The following is a 21,684-nucleotide window of genomic DNA, read 5'->3' as shown; positions in this document are numbered from 1 at the left end:
GGGCAGCCCAGCCCTGAAGGAAAAGCAGGAGGACAGGCACTAAGGACCAAGAGATAGCAGAGTCAGAAATGGGGACATTTCTGATCAGAGAACTAGGCTTGCTGACCAGGAGGCATCTGGAAAAAATTCCAAAATGCTTTCAGGGCAGAATGATAAGCCTAGTGACGGTGGTACTTCCAGCCTGAACTCCACCCCTTGGTGACCGAGCTCCACCCCTTGGTGACCTAGCTCTGCCTCTTGGTGACCGAGCTCCGCCCCTTGGTGACTGAGCTCTGCCCCTTGGCTGCGTGCGCAATAGCCCTGGGAGGTGATCAAGACTCCAGCAGCTCAGGCCACCGAGAGGAAGGTGTGGTGAGGAAAGGGACAAGTGACACAGACTTTCTGAGGAACTTCTGCCTGTTAACTTAGGACAGTTAGGACATCTGAGGGTCAGGCAGCTTAACGTCCCCTGCCAGCGAGACAGGGCTACTGTCTAGTAGCTAGTGAGGCAGGACAAGGGCAGGGACAGCAGGACCCAACACGTTTGTGTTGAATCGGGAGGAGACAAACACACCAGCTAAAGAGGGGGCCGCTGCAGAGGTGGAGAAACCGTGGCAGGGTGCCCGTTCTGTCCTTGGACCAACTGAGATGAAGGTCTCCCTCACCAATTTATCAGGAGTGACAGTACAAGGGAAAGCCCCCCCTGAAAGCCAGACTGTAAGCTCTGCTAAGTTCCAAGAAAGCACATTCCGTCTGCAGTCCCAAGGCTGTGTCTGAAACATCATAGATGCTCAGAAAATATTTGTTGTCCAGAGGGAGAAACAAACAAAGTGGGAACCTAGAGGCTAGGAAATCTGCACGTGGAGGGTGGACCATTTCGTACTCCTCTCTGTTCACAGGACCTGGATTCCAGGCCTTTCTGAGTCTGTGACTTTGGACAAGTTACAGCTTCTCAGATCTGGTGCTTTGTTTTGGTTTGGTTTCTCATTTGTAAGGTGGAGATAATAAGACTTCATAGGGTTCTTGTAAGGGTTAAATGAGGTCATGTATATCAAAGTGATTTGTAAACTGTGAAGTGTTAGATAAATGTCAACGTTTGCTCTTTTGTGAGGATGATATGATGACTGTGAGGCTGGTGATAGCAATGACGGTCACGATGATGGTTTCTTTTGGAAGAGGATGTGAAATGGCGAAGTGAGCTTTCGAGTATTTCATATGTGGAACAGGAGTGGATGTATTGATGGAAAGAAAGGTTCACAGAAGCCAGAGAACCCAATGCAGGATTTTGCTCACATGGGCTTGTATAGTCACCCTTTACGTTTGTTAGTTTTGAACCCCAGATTGGGGAAGCTCAGTTAAGGCAAGGAGTGTCTTTTGCTCCTGCTACTTCTCCATGCCCCTTACACAGTACATTGCTCATAACAAGCAGTAAACATTTGTTGGGAAAAAATAGTGAATGAATGATTTGATGAAGGGTGACATAGCTACAGTAGGCAAAGAGAAATGAAAATATTAGCTGGGCAGAGATTGCTCCCTGAAAGTAATTTGTTCAGGCAGAATCAAAACTGATCTTGTCACTTCCTGATTTAAAAACTTCACTGGCTCTTCACTGCTCAAAAAACAAAGTCCAAGAGTATTAGGAGGGCATAGAAGGTCCTTCCGAAACTGGATCCAACCTATCCCTCTAGCCTCATCTTCCTTCTATCACTGCATCTCGCCAAATCCTAATTCCTTCCACAGCTGTCTTGACTCAGCCGACATGCTAACAATGCTGAACTCCTTAGGGTTCCCTGGACGTGCCAGATCTTTGCATAGGCTGTTTCCTCCCATTGGCAAACTCCTATGCACCCGCGGAGATACAGCTTCAATGCTCTCTGTTTTGGAAAGTGATCCCTGATATCCCAGGCATTTATTCATTCATAGAACTAGTGTTTCCTTAGCATCTGTGTATGAGCAGGCCACACAAGATGGCTGTTCTCTTGCTCTCTGTACATCCCCTACTCGACCAGTATCTTCTTCACCTACACCCTACTCACCTGACCAACCTTCCCTCTAAATCACAGAGCCTAATCAGTAAGTGCCTATGTACTTGCCCCCGACCCAGCTAGTGATTGTCCTAATCTTTAGATCAGAACTATCTCCATTATGATGGTTTATCAAAGAGGCAGTGAGGTGCACCCCTCTGCTGGTTTCCCTGGCAACCCATGAGCCAACCTGACATCAGTTCCCCCTATAACTGGTCATCTCCCTCTTCCCCTGGTAGCAAAGACCACAGCCATGTCCTGCCCACCATCTGCCACACGCAGTGGGATGTCACTCCACGCAGTGGGATGTTGCTTCAGACATGTAAGATCCCCCATCCATTAAACCACTGATGTCTCTGTCACTGACTCTGGGCTCTTTCTTTGGTCTTGTGGTTGGGCAAGTACAGGGATTGCAGGCCTGCAGGGTGCAGCCTAACAACCTGCTGTGAACCAGATATTGTTCTAAGTGCTGGACATAGCAGTGAACACATCAGACCAGGTGTCCGTCCTCGTGGAGCATTCATTCAATAAGAGGGGGGTGGAAATTAAAAAAGAAAGAAAGAAAATCAATGTATACTATGTTAGCATGTAGTAAAAGTGAGGGGGATGGGGCACTGAGAAAGGGGTTGAGAATTCTATTGTATTTAGGGTGATGTATCAGTCAGGATAGGCTGGATTATGTTGCAATAACAAATAACCCCCTAAAATCTTAGTTTTATAACAAAGATTTGCTTCTAGCTGATGCTACATGATCACAGAAGGTCAGCTGGGACTTAGCTCCACGTTCCTCACTCTGAAGATAAGCCCAAGCGAACGTTTCTTTTTTCTTTTGTTAAAAATTTTTATCTTATATTGGAGCATAGTTGATTAACAATGTTGTGACAGTTTCAGGTGTAGAGCAAAATGATTCAGTTATACATATACATGTATCTATTCTTTTTCAAATTCTTTTCCCATTTAGGTTATTATAGAATATTGAGCAGAGTTCCCAAGCAAACATTTCTGATTGCTCTGACAGAAGCTAGAGAAAAGGAGGGGAAGCATGCACCAGCATTAAGGGTTTCACCTGAAAATGGTGCAAGTCCTATCTGCTCACGTTTCATTGGCCCAAATGAGTCACATGGTCACACCTGAGTTAAACAGGACGTGGAAGGGCAATCCTACCATCTTCCTAAGAAGACAGAACTGAGCTTGTGTGAACAGCCCTAATGATTGCTACACGTGGTCGAGGAAGGCCTCTCTGATGATAAAGGGACACTTAGGCAGAAAACTCAAGAAAGTAAGAGCTAGCTGGTAGATATTCGGGGCGGAGGACTTCATCCTTCTGGGTTCTCAGGCCAAACAGCTTAGAGACATCCTGACTCTTTCTTCTCTTCCTCTACAGTCCACATAAAATCCATCAGCAAATCCCATTGGCTATGCCTTCAAAATACATCCAGATTTAAGTGCTGCTCACTGCCTGCACCTCTGGTTCAAGCCTCATCATCTCTCCTCTGGATTATTGCCGTAGCATCCTAATTGTTCTCGCTGCTTCTGCCTATGGCCCCTGCAGTCTGTTCTCCCTACAGTAGCCAGAGGGACCCTTTTCAAATTTAAGTCAGAGCGTGACACCCCTCCGCCCAAACACGTGTATGGCTTCCCATCTTTCTCGGAGTAAAAGCCACATAGTACTTACAGAGCCTCACACCGTCCACACCCCACCCACCCAGTCCCACCCTGAATGCTCTCTGCTGTCATCCACAGCTCTCCCTCTCGCTCACTTTGCTTCTGTGATGTATCATCCAATTTGGTCAATAAGGACTTGAGTGCCTACTCTGTCTTAGAACCAAAATATAAGCCAGAAATCATAGTTAAAAACAGAGGCCTACACTGTACTGTAATCAGTCTGTTCTCCTATATTTCTCCCCTACTACACTAGTACCTCTGTTTTCACGTTATTCATCTGTGTATCTATATGCCCAGCACTATGCTTGGCATGGCTTTGTGATTGATACATATTTGAGCAGAGGATGGACAGATACATTAGATAGATAGAAAGACAGACTGCAAGTTTATTGGAATTATGGCATGTGCTGTGGATTCTCTGAGGTGGAATATGCCAGCCTCCAACAGCTGGGGCCATTTGCAAGGGAAGCCTAACAGCAGAGGGCCCTATCTGAATTTGATCGGCATTATCAGGGAGACGATAGAAATGCACAGACTTTCTTGTATGAAAAAAAAATAGATTCCAGATCTGAGATGATTTAGTCTTGCTAGATGAGTCAACCCTAGGAAAGAAACACGGGTTCAAGTGGTCAACCACAGTCCATTTACACACCCCTTGGTTTGACTTGAACTTTGAGGAGAGGAAAGAAGATGGGTTGATGAGGTCAGAAATAAAAGTAACATATGACCTGTAATATTGGAGGAGACTGTACGAGGGCCCATCAAAACTCTATTTATTCATTTATTTTTTAAAGATTTACTTATTTATTTTTGGCTGCATCAGGTCTTAGTTGCAGCACGTGGGATCTTTGTTGAGGCATGCAGGATCTTTTGTTGCGGCACTTGGGCTCTTCATTGCAGCATGCAGGCTTCTCTCTAGTTGTGGAGCCCGGGTTCCAGAGCGCATGGGCTCTGTAGTTTGCTACACGTGGGCTCTCTAGTTGAGGTGCGTAAGCTCAGTAGTTGTGGCACATGGGCTTAATTGCCCCGCGGTATGTGGGATCTTAGTTCCCTGACCAGGGATCGAACCCACGTCCCCTGCCTTGGAAGTTGGATTCTTTACCACTGGACCACAGAACAGTCCCCAAAACTTTATTTAAACTAATAAGTTTTCTGTCTACAGCTTGTGGTTAAAATCCTCAAATGTGAATATATAATCTTTCCACTTCCACCACATCAATTTCAGAGAACTCAAATTATTAGTGTGGCCCAGAAGCAAGTTTATTTAAATTGCAGGCTGTAATTTTGCAAAGAGAAATGCTAGTGTTTAAAGTAAAACCAGAGACAAAATTCATCCAGAAGATACCAAAAAACCCGAAAAGATCCTTAATAGATTCCCCCACAAAGATGATTCCTTCCCCCTTGGAAAGAAGAAAGTTACTCCCTCTGATTGGAAAAGAGACAGCATGTGGTCGTACTGTGTTTCATGGAGATGCGCTCCTGTGGCTGGCTCACCTTCTGCCATCTTCTGCCACGTGATTGGGAAGTTTGCCTTCCTAGCGCTAGCTGAAAGGAAGAGAGTCAGAGCAGTTTTCAGGAATGTAGGGAGACCACCAGCTGAGTCAGGAAGTCCTGGGCCCCCCCCCCCCCCCCCCCCCGGTTGTTGACAGAGAACTCACAGCCAATACAGGATAACAAGTGTTGTCAGTGATTAGTGAGCCCTTCAAACAACTGAGCCTGTTCTAGATCTTCAAGCGTTCTGCCAAGTGAGGAAATTCTTCATCTTCCCCCAAATTAAAAGGTGTGTCCTGTAGATTATGTAACAGCACGCACAGGCAATTTATATTCTCTGAACACATAGGGACGTGTTTATATGATTACAGTATATTCTATGTGAGCTCTAGTTGTGTCTCGCAACCCAAGTAGGTGGTAAGCTCCTGATTAGAAGGGATCATTTTTGTCTACTTTTTAAGCAAAATTAATGGCGTTTGTATAGGGTTGAATCCTTAACAGAAGATTAAAATATGCCAGTTGATTGAAAGAGTGAATGAATGAATGAATGAATGAAAGAAAAACACTGCCATTGAGAGGAAGCAGCAAGAGTAAAGAGCTGCTAAAATACCTTGCTTGGTTCTCTTTAGAGGATGAACAATATAGCTTATGCACCATAGAAGCCTACTGATTTTGGTTTTAAAGTATCAACAATATAAAAAACTCTGGAAATGATTTGCTACGCAAAGAGCAAAATAAGAAAAGAAATATTTGGGGCTTCTAAGTTCCTGAAAGGGTAATGTAAGCAGTATGGTCTGTTGGTAAATTTCAGATTAGGTGGCAATGTAAATTAAGTGGCAATTTCAGTTTAGAAGACTGAGGTGGGTACTAGAATAAAGTCATACAGTGGGAGTTAAAAGCAAACTTAAAAGGGATAAAACCATGTACGTTCACAGCATGCAACTGAACAGCCTAGAAAGTTTAGGCTCCCTTTCTGCGGACTTTCAGAAAAGGAGCCTTCCAATGAGAGGTTTATTTTCATGAGACGTTTGTTCCTGTGGTGATCTGCATAACTTTGCTACTATCTACTTGGCAATAAATCATTTGTGAAGAGATGAAAAAGTCTCTCACTAGCTGACACAGAACCTCTTTGCACCAGTTTGCCTCTGTACTTCACTAATCTCTATTCTGGAAAGAATGAAATCTCCCACATCTTACATGGGCTCAGTGTGTCAATCCCAGGGCACTGGTGAACATGGCATTCACTTTGTATGAATCTGGCTACAGCAAGGACAACCTTCAGGTTACATGAAAATGAGAATTAAAGGTACCAGACATCAGAGCAAAGACAACTTAGGAGCTCAGAGCAACAGAAACAGAAACAAAACAAAACAAGCAGAGGACACAAGGTGTAGAAACCCTCAAGCCACCTGGAAATAAATCATGCTCACCTAGGTCTCTCCCACAATCTCCACAGGTGTTTGCTGATGGATGCGGATGGCACTGGCTCCACACACAGGCGTCCCTCCGTTGCTATGCCCCCTTTGGATTAGATAAATGGAGCAAAGCACCCTCTGCAGTAGGCTGGTCTATGAGTCCAAAGACCCACGTTTTGGGTTCTGATCTGCTTCTTATTAATTTGTTGAATGTACCTTCTCTTAACTTTAGTTCTTTTATCTCTAGCTGGTTGAAAGTTTAACTTTAATTTTTCGCTTCTAGGTTGTAGATAAAAGTGCCTGCCTGCCTTGTTGTAGGGGAATAAGTGAGGAAATGCACTTGAACATACCCTAGAGATGTGAGCTCCAGGAAGCAGATGATGGCAGGATTTTTGAGTTGAGGGTGAAAGAGATAGAGATCATAGGGCATCAGAGGTAACTACTAAAACAGAACCTCAGAGTCGACTGTCACAAAGCTACTGGATTTTATACCCAGTGTACCCAGAGACTAGGCTCAGAGGGATGGACTCATGCAGACCAGACTTACAAGAGATCAGTATTTGAATTACAATGTCAATTTATTTAATATACAATGGGAGATATCCCTTTACAGTGACAAGAATGTTTGTAGCTACTATCCAAGGAATCCCCCTCCTTTATTATCATGGCCAGAAGGTTGTTTTAATGAGAAGATTGGACAGGGTTCTCAGATGCGGTAGAAAATAACTATGTAAATGGATGTAAGTACAACAGGAATTTATTAAAATTATATTGGACATTTGGAATTGTGATTGGCTATAGACTCAAGTTCAGGTACATAGGCAAGAGCAAGGCTCCAGATCATGTCTCAGAACGGGTAAGGAGAAGACATTCCTCTTCAGCCGCTGGGCGTTAGGTATTGCACTTTGCACTGAGAAGCACTAAGAGTTTGAGATATTGTTAGTGGGAATAACAACTGCCCACCACCATCCACCCCTTTGGCTGTCCAACATTAACAGACACTCTTCTTCATCCGAAATGCTCCTGCCTGACAAAATGTAACCGTCCCTCATACAATCATACAATTTCTCACTCCTTCCTCAAAAAGACAGCAACACCGAATCTCATCACGGACTGCATCCAGCTCATGTCCTGGAAGTCTGAGTGGGACTCTTCTACTTCTAGAAGAAGAATAACTGTACTGATATTCTATATTACCTATAATATCCTACGGACTTGATATTAAAGGAATAAAGGTATGGTAGTAGTTAAGGAAACTACTACCAATTCATTCTATACAAAATAATGGGGGAAAGAGAGAGAAAAAGGAAAAATAGTTAAAATATGAACATGACACTATAGGGAAGAAAATACAGAAAGAAAATATAACTCTGAAGAGTCGAGACTGTCTGGTTGCCTGTTGTCCCACCATCAGTACTTAGCAGGGTCGACCAGCAAGCAGGAGGTATTTTTCAAAGGTGAATAGTGCCTTTACTTGCTCTCAAGCCTTAGGGATCTCCTCTGTGACGATCGCACTGAGACCTTCTACAGGCTTCATTCAACATCATAATCTGCAACAAACCCTTGGAGGCTTGTTGCTCTATCACTGCAACCTTGACCAGCTGGAGAGAGTTCTCTTGCTCCTGGTTCTACTCAAAGCTGCTTGTCTTTCAAAAGAAACAGTACACCCAAATGTACTATATGTTTTCTATAAAATCGAAACATTTCTGCTAAGCATTTTCTTTTTCTTTAGTGGCAGGGGTTACAAGATGTAGAAACAAGTTCTCAGCTTTTAACGTTATCCCATCATGCTCCAGACTGCTGGAGCCTCAAAAATCCTCCCTGATGTAGCAAGCCTAGGATTTTCATGGGCGTCTGTCTCCCTACATCTGGCATCCTCAGTCATAGCAATGCTTATCGAGCTCCAGCAACTTTTTGCTCCCAGGAATCTATCTCATCAATGTAGTGGAACAGCATGATCTTCTGTGAGATGATAAGATAATCGAGGTCCCTGCAGGTTGACTTGTGTGACACAAGGACAGGAAGTTGATGTGTCCCTGGGGCAATACACTTAAGGTATACTGCTCTCCTCACTAGGTGAAAGCAAACTACTTCACGTATTTTCAGTTTGGGGGGATAGAGATCAACAGTTGCATTCCTACACCGTGGGATATATATATTTGCTTTAGTAAAGAGACCACATCTAGAAGAGTAGTTACAATTGTCATTATTTCCTGATTAAGCTTACAACAAATTGCTGTCATTATCCCAAATCTATCATTTTTAATACTGTCAGAAGGGCAATCAAGTAAGGATGTGAAAATAATCCCACTCCTGTATCTTTTCAGGTCCATAATAATGGCATTTATGTCGTCAGTTTTACCAAGGATGAGGCAGTGCTTTTGATTTACCGAGTCAGGGTTTTCTAATTGATCTTTTCAACTAGAATAGTTTTATTCCATGGGTCCAGGGCCCAGCGAGAGGATTCTGAAGATTGCTAAGTAAATCTATGCCATCAATACCTAAGAAACTAGGGCAATAACTATGGGGTCTCACTGAGCCTACTGTGAAGTGAACTCAGGTTAAATCTCCGTCTATTGCATGACCCTGATAAACCTCCACTCTGTAGATGACAGTGGCATTCTGGGTCCCTGGAAATTAATGTTGCTTAAGGATAGTGTCTAATGTCCAGAATAGACTAGGTATTTCTTCTTCTCCTAGTAAGTGACCACAGGACCCTTTGGAGAAGCTGAAGGAAGATATACAATAAAGTGCGTGTCAGATGATTGCAGGGCCCTTGTCTGTAAACTGACTCAACCTGGGAATTGAGTGGGAGAGAGTGACTCTTCTGTGGTGGTTAAAGTAAAGCCTTTATTCATAATTCTTGGAGTTTGGAGGGGGGGTTTACAAATTAAGTAGTAACTTTATAGTCTGCTTCTCTATATTGGTTCTCAGAATTCAAGAGCAATTAGATCACTGGTTCTCAAAGTGCCCCTGGATCAACAACATCAGTACAACCTGGGAAGTTGTTAGTTAGAAGTGCAAATTCTTGGATCCCGTCCATACTTACTGAATCAAAAACTCTGTGCCCATGCCCCCAACCTCTCCTTTCTCCCTTCAGCCAAAAGGAAGTCTTTCTCCCTATATCCTGTGACTGACTAGGGGTCCAGAGGGAGGCACTCTTCGTTCCCACAGTTGCAACTTCCACACAGGTTTGGCCAAGACCACCCTGCTACATTCGATTTAGGAAAGTTATAAATAAAGGAACTGGGGAGATTTTAAATTCTGGAAGCATCATAGCCAACAGTGACTTTGAGTATGGGAGGGTGAGAGTTTCAATATATCTTGTTACAGTGGTTTGTCATCATGACTCACACTTAGCAAGCTTCCATTTAGCAGTGCATCAGCATTTTAACCCAGTAAGCAAGTGGACTTTAGTCATTGTCCCAGTGCTACGTAAATAGATGTGTTCTCACTAGCTCAGAGATCAGCTTTTCCTGCTGTCGTCAATCCTTGGGAGCTCATCTCAAGGATGACACACATCCCTGCCCCACACTCCACCAATACACACACACACACACACACACACACACTCACACACACACACACACACACACACACACATTCCTCTCCCACCCTCACTCCTCTCCAGAAAGTTCTGTTCAGGCCCTGGCTCACATCCAGCCTGATGCAAGGACATGTCTCCTAATTGTCTCTGAGTCCCAGGTCTGGTTCCCCTGAGCAGCATCATGACCCATATCTCCATAGTAAACTTGTGCTTCCTTTTGAGAACATGATGGTCTTTTGGAGGATACTCAGTGGCACTTCTGTTAATGAAGAGCTGTGTTCTGACAGCATGCTTTGTGATCAGGAACTTCATTACCGTGGTCAGAAATAAAGTTGGACACGTAGGCGTGCACCCCTTGAAATCAGTAAAGGTCCTCATTTCCTCCTAATACCAAATTCAGTAGGTGCTTTCTAATCATCCCACTTGATTCCTCTTCTACCTCTGACAGGATTGAATCAGGGAAGCGGGAGAGAGTGATGGAAATACACAAACTGGGTTCAAATCCTTACTCCTGCATTCCTAGTCATGGGACTCTGGACAAGTTACTTAACTTCTGAGACTAACTTTTCTTCATCTGTAAAATAAGTAAGGTGATTTACAAGGAAGATTATTATGCATATATGAGCTACTGGAATACAGATAGTCTTTGATAATGAGTAGTTATTACTGCCCTTGTTGACGAGTTTTCATTTTTAAACTCCTCCCTTGGATATTGTGGCACCTCTATACCATGGTTCTCTTTCTATCTCAATTTCCATTTCTCATTCATTCATTCAACAATATTTATTAAACGTCTACTATGTACCAGGCATTTTACTAGGCACTGGGATTACAAAAATTACTAATACACAGTCTCTATTCTAGAGAAGTTCACAGACCAGTGGGGAGCGAGACGTACAGACAAATGTGACTCGACACGATAACTGCTATACTAGAGGTCCACTCATGGTGGTCTAGACACAGTGGCCTGAGGCGCCAACAGGAACCTGGGAAGTCTTCCAGCTTGAGCTAAGCCTTGAAGGATGGGTCTAAATTTGGCAGGCAAACAAAGAATGGAAGCTTGTCCCAATCCAAAGGAGCAGTATGCATAACATTAGTGAAAATCACCTAGCTGGTGGCAAAATCAAAGGCCTCAGACAGAAAAAAATGTTGGACGATACCATTTATTTTAGTCACAGACCAAAAATGATGTGATCCTTTTTGTGCACAAACTTTTGGATATGGAGGCTGTCTCGCATATGATCAAAGTGTTTAACATCACTTAGGAATACACTGATACAACAACTCTCAAAATGGCCAACAGTGTTGTCTTGGCTTTTGGCATATGGTATGAAAATCGCTCTAAAACTCTAGAATCACAATCTGCATGAATGAGATGCTCACACTGGAAGAGGCACATGAAAACTCAGATCAACTGAGGAAAAGCACGTTCAACTTTCATGTAAAACTCACATATATTTGTTGAGTGGAATGGTCAGAAAAAAATCACTATAGGTTAAAATTTTTTTCTCTCTTTCTCTTTCCTCCTCCTGTCCAGGGGTATAATTGATTTTGCCCAAGTCGAATCCAAGTATGATATGACTTCCCCTATCTGAAGCCTTTTTATCAGAATTTGCACAGAATTTGCTGAGACTTTCTTTTTATGGGCTGGAACATTAACGATGAAGTCCTGCAGTCCATGTTTTTATTACAAAAACTATAGAGAAATTTAATAGAGTCGTGTTTAAGAGTCTTTTAAAATAATTACTGAGTTTGCTTGGACACCCTTATACGTTGCTGATGGCGTTGATGTTGATCCCCTTTTGAAGAGCAGCTTGGCAATACTTATCGAGTGTCATGATGGTGATCATGATGATGGTAGTGATTATATTTATTGACTGTTACTTTATTGTGTATTAATCACTGTGCAAGTAATTTACATGTATTAACCTACCACATTCCCCTCAGTAGTACTACTGTTATTATTCCTATTGACAGATGAGGAAAGTAGAACACAGAGCTTAAAAAACTTGCCCAAAGTCACACAGCTAGCAAATGGCAGATCAAGAATCTAAACAAAAGCACTCTGACTTATACTCCAGAGACTATGCTCTGAACTATTCACTATACTGCCTTCTACTGTATCAAATTCTAATATCTCTCTACCCAGTTATTACATTTCTGGGAATCAATCCAGAGCAAAAAAAAAAAAAGTCCTAATCATGAACAATGTTATATGCAAGAAGATTTATTGCATAGTATTATATGTCACTGGAAGCAACCCAAATGTCCAGACATTGGGGAACAGTTAAGTAAATGATGTATGTCCAGATAGTTGACAACTTCATACCATTAAAAATGGTGGTCTTGTCTTCCACATAAAGAAGATGGATTGAATATATGCATCTACTATTACTCCTTCCCTAACTGACAGTGAAAGGATCTTTTTAAGAGGCTTAAGTCCACAAGGACAAGAGTAAAAGAAGAGGAGACAATAGCAATTTTATTTGCAAAGCCTGAAAGTAGTGGATTATCAAGAAGTAAATGACTTAGCACATCAGAGAAAGTGGACTCATAAACGGGCAGTGGGGTCAAAGTATGAATCAATCTAATTTATATTTGAGGCTTCTTTAAAGGCTCAGAAATTGGTGGCATCCACTTAAAAGTGGAATGAAGGGAGGGGGCAACTAAAATAAGGGGCAAGGGTTGACAGTCTAAGAAGCACTTTGATATCCCATTTCCCATTATCCTCTCCTATTCTGCACAACCAGGAGACTATCCTTCCTCCAACCCTGCATATGGTTGAAGGTTTGATCCTGGAGAAGATGCTACACAAGCTTTCTGGATTAGATGGATCAAAGTGTCTCTGAACTAGAGGGCTCTTCCAGCAGCACCTGAAACAATTCATCACTCTCTCTCTCTTGAAACATTTTTTCAGTTGGCGTCCAGATAATTCTCCCTCTTGATTCTCTGTTTTCTTAACTGACCCCTCTTTTCAGTCTCCTGTTCTAGTTCCTTCTCATCTCCTCAACCTCTAAATGTTGATGTACTGCAGGATTCTATGCTTGGTCCACTCTTCAATCTATATTATTCCCTAGGCAATTTCACCCAACCTCATGACCTTAAATACCATCTCCAGAATTTATGTCTCCAGCCTCTTCCTTGAGCACCTTGAGGACTGTGATTTATAAGAAATTTACATGTGGTCATTCAGGTGATAAAAATATTTTTTTCATATTTATTTGGTCTTTGTCCACAGTTCCTGGCTAATAGCTCCCCAAACCCTTGGAATTTCCCGAGCCATAAGAGCAATGAGAGCATCTTTTGTTATATTTGGTCTCTTGTGCTCAGTTCCTGAAAACACTTCAGAGCCATAAAGGTGAAATGGGTGTCTTGTTATTCACATAAAAAGGCTTTTCCACCACAACTGGATTTATGCTAATGAGGCGACTTCTGGAAAGCACCTAAGAATGGAGGCTGGTTGCCAAGGTAACCAACCAGAAATAGATGATTAGGACTGATTTGCAGGGATAGGAGAGAGGGTGGAGATTGAATCAATCGCCAATGGCCAGTGATTTAATTAATCATGCCTATGTAATGAAGCCTCCGTAACAAAAACCAAAAAGGAAGGGTTTCTGAGAGCTTTCACGTTGGGGAAACAGAATGCTTCCACAAGCCACTGTGCTGGATCCCAAACTCCATGAGGACAGATGCTCCTGTATTTGGAAACTTACCCTATGTATCTCTTCATCTGGCTGTTGATTTGTATCCTTTAATATGCTTTATAATAAACAGGTAAACTAGTGTGTAAACTGGTTTCCTGAGTTCTGTGAGCCTCTCTAGCAAATTAATTGAACCCAAGGAGGGGGTCATGGGACCCTCTCGTTTATGGCCAGTTGGTCAGAAGCACAGGGCTTGTGACTGGCATCTGAAGTGGAGGGTGGTCTTGCAGGAATGAGCTCTTTGACTTTGGAGTCTGATGCCATCTCTGGGTAAATTGGGTCAGAATTGAGTTGAATTACAGGACACCCTGTTGATGCCCCCAGCATTCCTTGGTGATGTTGTGGGAAAGCTGCCCCTCCACACATTGGAATTGGGTGCAGAACCCAAACAACACCAGACTCATATAGCCACCTATTACTCTACACATACATTCCACAGATGTCTCAAATATGACACGTGTAAAATCTAACTCACGATGTCTCTCCAAAACCTCTCCCATCTCAGTAAATGGCAGTTCCATACTTTCGAATGCTCCGACTAAGACCCTTGGAGACACCCCTGATTCCCTCCTTTCTCTGTCACCTCATAACCAATCCATTAGTAAATCCAGAAAGCATATACAGAATCTAACCATTTCTCAGCTGCAGTTTGGTCGCAGCCCTGGTCCAAAACACCACCATGACTTGACTGGATTGATGCAATGGCTTCCTACCTGGACTTCCTTTTTCTTCCCTTGAGCCCATATGTTCTGTTTTCCACTCAGCAATTAGAATGACTAGGCACCTCCTTACTCACTAGCTCACTATGCTACAGCCATACCCCTCTTGCTCTTCTCCAAAGGTATCATGCACATTTGTGCCTCAGGGACCTTGCTGGTTCCCTTTGCTTGGGAGACTCTTCCTCCAAATATCCACCTTATATTCTTTAGGTCTTTGCCCAATGTCATCCCTTCAGTAAGATCTTCTCTGATCACTCTATTTAAAATAGTCTTAAAATCATGTACACACTAGTATATATAAAATAGATAACTAATTAGGACCTATTGTATAGCACAGGGAACACTATTCAATACTCTAATGACCTATATGGGAAAAGAATCTAAAAAAGAGTGGATATGTACATGTATAACTGATTCACTTTGCTGTACAGCAGAAACTAACAAAACATTGTAAATCAACTATACTCCAATAAAAATAAAATAAAAATAAATAGTCTTAAAATAACCCATTTACCCTAGCTCTGTCTTTCCTTCTCTCCTGTTTTTTTATTCATAGCATTTATCATTTTCTGACAAATCATAATTTTAAAAAATTAATTGATCGATTGCCTGCCTTCCTACATGAGTCACAGAAGCAGATGTTTTTATGTTTTATTCCCTGCAACCTCCCCAGTGCTTAAAACAGTGCCTGACACATGGCAAGCACTCAGTAAAGACTGAATAGGAAAAACCAGACACAGCTGAAGTGAGATTAAGAGGATATTTTCATATTGCAAGCTGACAATCCCTGCTGTACGCCTCCAACTAAAGCCCAAGAATGTTCGAAGGCAGGACTTTGACCCCCGTGCAGGAACTTGGAATAGCATTCTTTGGGGAATCTGCCAGCTCATGGGAAAAGAACAGAAGACACTGACATTGGGCCCTCTGGGAACTTTTCCAGACTGTTCACCCTATAGAGATGATCACAACTAGGGTGACCTTAGCTAGGACTGGTGTGGTTTCCAGGTCCATGGAACTTTCAGTGTTAAAACTGGCATAGTCCCAGGCAAACCATGGTGGTTGGTCATCTTAAGTACCACCCACATTCTCAGAGCTCGCAATCTCTCAGCTATAAACAAACTTACCAAAATATCTAGGTTAACACACATCTGGACAGTCATTAGCTTGAAATACTGAGACCAAAATAAATACTCAGTTAAAAAGTAACTTGGAGAAAACAAAGACTATGCATGGAGAAGGGAAAAAAAGTCATTGATATCCTCAGAGAGATAAGAGAATATCACAACCATGAAAATGGACAGGAAACTGGACATTAAAGATTAGATAATTAGAGAATTAATCCAGGAGATCTAACAGTAAGAGTTCTAAGTAAGAGAGAACAGAGAACACAGAGGGCAGAAATCATTAACAAAAAATTCAAGAACATTTCCCAGAGCAGGAAGTCTTGAATTTTCAGATTAAAAAGGACCCACTTTGTGACCAGAATATTAGGTGAAATTAGATACACACACAGCAAGACACGACAATTTGAAATTTTAGATCACTAGGTACAAAGAGAAACTCCTACAAGAGAGAAAAAACAGGTCACATATGCAAAAAAGAAGTAAGAATGGCCACAGACTTCTGAATATCAGCATATAAATTTATAAGACAATGGAGCAATGTCTTCAAAATTCTGAAAGGATATTATCTTGAGCATAGAATTCTATACCAAGCTAAACCATCAATCTAGTGTGAAAATAGAATAAAAACACTTTCATGCATGCAAAGTCTTAACATTTTACATCCCATTTCCCAGTACCCATCTGGGAAAAAGGGTACATTTTTACATGTACCCTTTTACCAGAAAGCTACTGAAGAAGGCTCTCCTTTAAAACTAAGGAAATAAACCAAGAAAAGGAAGACTACACAAAAAAACAGGGACCAGAAAATGAACAGAGAAGAAGGTACAGTGAATCCCCAGAATACTTTTGAAGGGAGATCTCAGGATAAGAGCTGTGAACGAGATATAAAGGGCAACCAGCCCAGAACAGAGCAAATTGCAAGACTCTAGAAGAGATTTCTTCCAGATGAAATTAATAATTTAACAAATATGTCTGATGGCCTTGGAGGAAGATTTAAACAAGTGATGCAGTATTTGGGATTGAAATTCTCTGAAAACGAAACAGACAAAATGAAGATAACAGGGAAAACAAGAAGTGCAATAAAAGAGGAGTGATCAAAGTTTATTACATGGCTCAGCTGCAAAAGCACGTGTATAGAAAATGTCATATAAACATTGAATATTAATGAGATTAAAATGATAAATAATCCACATTAAGAGGATGTAGAGATGGAAAGAATATGCATAAGTACGGGGAGTAGGTAAAGGAAAAAGGGCTACATCCCTATCTTCCATGCTTAAATAATGCTTAGATAATGTTTCAAACTGAAACATTAAGAGGTACAGTCAAGCATGTTATTTAGAGGTATGGATGTCAAAGGCAAAAGAATCAACCAAAAAAGTTGAAAGAGTCTATGTGGGGAGATGGACACTACAGAGTGAGGGTGAGGGAGGAGGAAGCAAAGAAATGCTGTTTTTAAACTTTGTAGAGGGGCTTCACTGGTGGCGCAGTTGTTAAGAATCCGCCTGTCAACGCAGGTGACACAGGTTCGAGCCCTGGTCGGGGAAGATCCCACATGCCGCGGAGCAACTAAGGCCATGCGCCACAACTACTGAGCCTGCACTCTAGAGCCCGTGAGCCACAACTATTGAGCCTGTGTGCCATAACTCTGAAACCCCGGGTGCCTAGAGCCTGTGCTCCACAAGAGAAGCCACTGCAATGAGAAGCCCACGCACCACAACGAAGAGTAGCCCCCGCTCGCTGCAACTAGAAAAAGTCTGCACGCAGCAACAAAGACAATGCAAAAATAATAAATTAATTAATTAATTTTTAAAAACCCTTGTAGAACTATTTGACTGTTTAAAAGATTTGCGCCTAAAATTCACTAAATTTTTAAGTAAACATTTTGAAGTATTACATAAGTAGGTAAAAGTATACAATTTATTAGTTCAATGCCTTTTTCCCATGTGAACACATTATATAATAGGACCCAAGTCAAGAAATTAAACATTACCAGTACCCAGAAAGTCCCCCTGTGTTCCCTCCCAGTCCCCACCATCCCACCAAGGATAACCAGTATCCTGACTTGTGACATCATAAATCAGTATCCCCTGCTTTTGGAATCTGTATAAATGGAATCATATGTAAGTACTCTTGTTTCTGGCTTCATTTGCTAGTATGTTTGTAAGATTTATCCATGTTGTTATATGTAGCAAGACTGAAAATATTGCTCTGTAATAGTCCATTTAATGAAAACACCAGAATTCATTTATCTGTTTTCCTGTTGATGGACCTTTGGATTATTTCCAGTTTGAGCATTCTTGTACAAGTATGCATGTATAATTTTGATAAAAGTAAAAAAAAATCAGAAAGGAACAACATGGAGATATGCGTTGGTATGAAAAAGCAGGATATAAAATTGATTCAACTATTCATAAACCCATTTAACCACAACAAAAATTTTTAGCATCTCCTATATGCCAGGCAATGATCTACGCACTGAGGTTTCAATGGTGAAGACAATTATGGCTTCTGTCATCCAGGAACTTAGAGGGTAAAGGAGAGAGAGGAAACCTGTAATTATATGTCCAATGACTATTTTGAAGCAGGATTGCCGTGATCTTATCTAACTTTGTGACATTTATGTTGAGCTCTGAAGGAAGAGAAGAGGTTAACTGGGTAAAGGGGCAGGAGGAACTGGGAGGAAGAGCCTTCCAAGGAGGAGTTAGAGAATATGCAAAAGGGCCGAGGAAGGAAAGAACACCGTGTGGACCCAAAGTCAGTCAACCCACAGTGCCTGGAATACAGAGAATAAGGAGGAGAGAGCTGGGGTCTGGACTTTGTTGAAGGCTCTTGGTAGCCCAGGCAAACAAGGACTGAAGGGAATCCACTGAGGCTACTGGTGACTTGAACAAGAGCAATTTCGGTGGCCTGGTGGGGGTAGAATCCAGAGTAGGGTGATTTAGAAATGAATGGAAGGTAATGACATGAATATAAAAATAACTGGAAGGAAATACACGAAAATAAAAAGTTGTGTATCAGGTTAGGATGAGATTATATATGTCTTTTTCTTCAAACTTTCTTTTAGATCTATCATCTACTTGTCTTTTATTTTTTTGGAAAAATGACCTAACCCCTTCAAATTTAAAGATTTACATGAAAGTCAAAAGTTACTGTTGTTTTTTGGAGGGGTATGCATACCAATTTATTCTTAGTCTTTCTGGATTATATTAATATCCTGCCTTGTAAAAATGAGGTACTTTGACTATATCAGAGATACATTGTTTTCACAAAATTGTGAAAACATTGGTAAACGTAGGAATAACAAAGTATGTAGGGCCTGGGGAGTCCTCATTTTCTTGTGCTAAATACACACACACACACACACACACACACACACACACACACACACACACAAATTTTTAATACAAAACACATGGTGTGGTGAGGTCAGTCAATCTGATGATTCAACTTTGGCCCAGAATCAGGGACAGCTTCACAACTTCAAGAGGCTTCATGCCACATGATGGAAACAAAATGGAGCCGATTGTCCCAACAAAGAAACAAAGTATGTTTATGGAAATGGCTTCCTTCTTTAGGGAACGCATACCTTTGCCAGAAATACTCTCTACATATTTACTTATGCTAAAGACTCTATTGAGAAGATGAAAGGTTTTATTTTATTTGAAAACCAAGGCATAAATAATCCAAGTAATGAGCCATATTCAGAGAAAGATTATTCTCCTCCTCATGAATTCTCATACCATTGAACACTATTTCTCTTGTGGCCCTTAATACTTTCTTTGTTACATGTTTATGTCTCATTTCCCTTTATTTAGTAATTCATCTCTAATTTCCTTCAGCACCAGATCTTACACAGAAAAGCAACTTAATAAGTTCTACTAAATTTATTCATACACACATTCATCCAGCATAGCAGTTGACAAGAGGTGGAAATCTTTGCCTTTCACAACTGTGTTTGTTCTTCCTCTTCAAATTTGCCTTGGTTTTCAATGTCTCCTTTGGCTACTAGATCATTGCTGTTTACTGAATGTGCAGAAACCCGACACAGGCTATATTCTCTCAAACTTTGGTCTAAGGTCCTCTGAGTAATAAACAGTAATTTTGTCCACCCAAAATTTGAACCAGCTGCTCATATTACATTCCTTTCCTGGACTAGTTTCATCAACAGCAGCTATATCTTATAATTAACATTATAATGATAATAACAAAAGCCTTTGTAATTAAGTTGCCCATGCACCCTCTATTCCCAAGAAACAATGACTCATCATCCTTAATTTGCAAAACACATTCTTTTAAAATTTTATATTTAGCATAATGAGATACAAAATTAATTTATTCAGGGTCTTACAAAAGCAAAATTGCAGGATGAGAAAACAATTACCAAGTCCCAGGTATTAGTGTTGTGTCAAAATCATTCTTTTAATAGTCAAAGTCATCCATCCATCCATCCATTTATTCATTCAGTATAACTTTATTGTGCTAGACACTGTGCTAAACTCAACAGAAACAAAAAAATTATTGTTATTGCTCTCAAAGAGTTCACAGTTTCATTGGGAAGGCATTGGGAAGTATACACAAGAAAACAGGCAGTTTTTTTTTTTTTTAAAAGAGGAATAAATGCAACGGTTAGATGTGTTGTGCACTTTACAAGCTCATCTGTAGCTTTCTGACATTTGAACTGATAAAGATTTCTGTACTTTCTAGGAGACCAAACTGTTTCCCAAAGACAACCAGATGCCACCACCAATTCTCAGGTAGGAATTTTATATGTAAGAATATTACAATTATTTGAGAACAGTGTTAGGTGGTTATCTGACATAGGCTTTTGAAGTTTTTGGTGTTTTTTTTTTTTCTTTGAAGTCATGGAACTTGTCCTTCAAAGGGAATTTTACAGACATGTAAACAAAAAAAACCACAGATGAACTGTGATGGATAAAGGCAGAAGTAACAGGTTAGAGCCCCATCCAACTGGCTTGCTCAAGATTTCCATGAAACCTCAAAGGCTCCTTGGAACATCATTGAAAACCAATAAAGAAAAGTCACCATCCTTTCAAGTTTGAGTATCAAAATGCCAAATTTGTCCAATTTTGTTGACTATGAAAATTAATTTAGGGTCTAATATCTGAATCAAACTTGGCTAATCTAAAAGTGGTCAGCCTTTGAGTAAGAATGCTCTGCTCTATAATGAACCTCAGCAAAACTTCTGAGGCTCTTCAGGTTCATCAGTGGTATATTTTTTGTTGTGTTGCTCCCTTAGCTGTGTAATATGCAGAATGCTTTCAAAGGTTTTGAATAACTTTGCCCTCCTCTTTCCAAAAACTGAACAAGAATTTTTTAAAAGCCAAATTTATTGAGGTATAATTGACGTATAGCACTATACTGGTTTCAGGTGTACCACATAATGATTTGATGTCTGTGTGTATACTGTGAAATGAGCAGCACAGTTACGTGTAGTTACCATCTGTCACCAAACAAAGTTAACTTTTAGGATTTACTCTCTTGGCAACTTTCAAGGACTCTCCACTTTCAAGTCCAATATTATCGACTATTGTCGCTCAACTTTCAAGTCCAATATTATCGACTATTGTCATCATGCCTTACTTTGTATCCCTGTGATTTATTTATTTTGTAACTGGAAGTTTATAGCTCATGACCCCCTTCACATGTTTTACCCATCCCCAATCCTCCTCCCCTCTGGCAACCACCATCCCTGAACAAGTATTTTTGAACCTAACCATGTATCAGGATTGGAGATGCAGTGGTTGGCAAGATAGACACACCCTTTCCCTAAAAGGAGCCACACACAGAACTACATACTGCTTGAGAAGACCACATAAAGCCTAGGCAAGCATAAAAGAACACAAGTTCCTTATAGCCAGCATTCATACAACTGTGTTATAATTCAATTCAACAAATAATTATTGTTACCTACTAAATGCCACGCACTAATTAGACTGAGGGAGACAAAAAATGAATGCTACCTTCACCCTCGGGAAGCTCATAATATAATATATAA

General features: G+C 41.1%; 1 protein-coding gene across 3 annotated transcripts in view; it reads left to right on the top strand.

Moving 5' to 3' along the window:
* The window catches only part of LOC307176923 (uncharacterized protein), a 121,507-nt gene that overhangs the window by 26,948 nt on the left and 72,875 nt on the right, over positions 1-21,684 (top strand). For all 3 annotated transcript variants that reach the window (XR_013824949.1, XR_013824950.1, XR_013824951.1), the window contains one exon: positions 20,373-20,422. The gene's annotated coding sequence lies outside the window, so the exon portion shown is untranslated. The remainder of the gene's footprint in view (positions 1-20,372; positions 20,423-21,684) is intronic.

This window comes from Stenella coeruleoalba (assembly GCF_951394435.1).
Source record: "Stenella coeruleoalba genome assembly, chromosome: 18".
Taxonomy (NCBI): Eukaryota; Metazoa; Chordata; class Mammalia; order Artiodactyla; family Delphinidae; genus Stenella; species Stenella coeruleoalba.
This window is presented reverse-complemented; position numbering and strand designations above follow the sequence as displayed.